Genomic DNA, 2,687 nt, shown 5'->3' on the forward strand with positions numbered 1-2,687 from the left:
GGAAAATACTTTTCAGGAAGTTGAGGAAGTAATATTGAGTCATACAGTATTAGAGACTCCAAAATCCACAGAAAAAGAATTAAAAGGGCCAAGAGAAATTTAGTCTCTATCGGAATCAAGTTTACAAAAAACAACATTCAAAGTGATGAAGATAAGAAAGACAACAAATAATGATGAAGAAGAATCCTCAAAAGCTCTAAAATCTTAAGAACCTTCTACAATTATTCTTATAGGAGAATGTTCATTTTCATTGCAGCAGATTGAAGATACTAGAATAAATTATCCTTCTCCTTCTTCTCCTTGTTCAAGGAAGCAAAGTATATTTTTGAGATTTTTAGAGATGAAAAAGAAGAACGAAGTACTGAAAACTTGAACATATGCATAATTTTGGAAATAGTCTTCTATAAAATAGACCAAATTACTTTCTTCCCTAGATAGTGAAAAGGGACAATTCCCATTAGCATTTTTGGAACCAAAGGTCCATGTGCTTAATACTATTGAATATTATAAAACTTCTTTGTTTTCTTTTGATACTAAACAAATTCATCCCATAGATCAGATTGATCTTCACAAACAAGAAGGAGAGATGATTTATACATCTTTGACAAGGCAACTTCTAATCTACAAGCATCATTGAACAATATACAGTCTCAATTGAAGCTAGAAGATATGTCTTCTATAGACAAGGATACCAAAATTAATGGACTTGAAGACGTGATTTTGAAATTAGGATTGGATCCTAAGGATGTAAAGGCAGTAGAAGAAATAATCAAAAGCAGAAATGCATAAATCCAAGCTTTGAGGAAACAATTAAAACTACCAATAACTGAACATCCATAGGCACAAGAAGTGAGTCAACTAGAAAAACAGAAGGAGAACATGCTTCAAATGATTGTTGAGCAGAATATACAAATTCATAACATGGAGACATAAATGGAAAAAATGATTAAGGATAGAGAGCTCCAAATCAACACTCGAGTAGGAACATCTACAACAGCAATGTCCACAATTGAAACAGAGTCTACTGGTCAAAATTCAGTAAAATAGTTATCTAAAACCATGGGATATTTATCTCTAAAAGATAAGGAAATTGAAGAACTCAAAGTTCAACTAGAAAAGATCGAAGACAACAAGATAAAAATTTATAATTCATATTTGGCTAAAATACATAAAAATTACCAATTGACTAAGAAATTAGAGATATATGAGAATGCATCTTTAATTGCACAGACATTATCCCAAGACAAAGAGAAAATTTGGATTGCTATTAAAGCATCCTTAACTGAATTGTGGCCATCAATTGAAATCATTTTTTGAGTAGGAGGAATTATTATAGAAGTCAAAGGCAATAGTGGTAGATATTAAAGAAGATTTAGATCACAATCCAGAAGAAGCTACCAGAATGATCAAAGTCCTAAATTCTAAAACAAAAGAAGAACTTGAAGAATTTGGAGTTGAAGACAAGACTGATGCAGTCATAGAAACAAGGAAAGTTTTAACAAACAGAAATCTAATGTTACAGTTAGAAAACAAGTGCCAAAAATTAGAAATACAAATCAGAAAATTTCATAGAAGTTTTAATTCTTTGCCAGTTAATTCCACTAGAGAATTATGTGCAAATGTTACATGAAATAACAGTAGATAAAACCAATTTTTCCAAAGTCAGAGGGATAATCAGTGGTAAAGCTTTCGTGGAAGGCCTAGAATATGATGTGCTTATTCAACATAAAGTTCAACATTTATTTTTAACTAGGCCAACTTTTGAAATGTACACAGAAGTTAATGAGGCATATAGGAAGGTAACAATTTTTTTTATCCCAGATGAAAAAAATGGGATAAGTTACTTGAGCTCATTGAATAGAACTTAATGCAAGATTTCAGTCATCAGAAGGCAGAAAAAGAGGAGCACAAAGAAAGACAGCAAGGACAACAAACAAAAAATTCAATTTTTAGCAGTAGTCATCAAACAACAACCTCAAAATGTGTGGTGATTATTCAAATCAGTTTAAAATAGCTACTTATTTGTCTGTTTTTGTAAACTCAAAGCAATTTTAGATTATATTTCATTTTGTAATAAATTTTATTTTCAGATATAGATATTTTGGAATTACACTATATAAGTATGGTGTAATTCGAAGAAGACAAGGCTGAACCCTTTTAATGATCTAGTACATGGTTGTAATATTTTGAGCTATTTTTAGAGATAATTAAAGGATTATGGATTCATTCTTAACAACTTGTGTATTCATGTGAGTTTGTCCTCCTATTCATTTATGTTCGTTCATATTTATTTCTGCACATTTTCAAGGTAACATAAGAGCTTAGGCAATGTTAGATTGAATATTAATGTCCCTGACATCCTTGTGCAAAGTTATAATCCTTAAAAGAGATTAATTAATTAAACAAATGATCTTAGGTAATTCGTCTAAATCTTTTAAGTATTGCCTTTTGTTATCTCTTGAACATGTATTGTTTGGATGTAGAAAGTTTATGCATGCATCAACTGTATATAATCAATTACATATTCATTATGAATGTTTAAGAATTATATACCTTCTTAATTTCTATTTTTTCAAATAATTTAACGATTAATTCTATTATGAATGAAAATCAACCCTTTAATCTTCTCAAAAATACTTAGAATTTACAACTCTTTAGTGGTTTAATACATTGGTAGTCCAGTTATA

This window comes from Pinus tabuliformis, chromosome 4_2 (assembly GCF_031772625.1).
Source record: "Pinus tabuliformis cultivar Carrire ecotype Pingquan chromosome 4_2, CPIR1, whole genome shotgun sequence".
NCBI lineage: Eukaryota > Viridiplantae > Streptophyta > Pinopsida > Pinales > Pinaceae > Pinus > Pinus tabuliformis.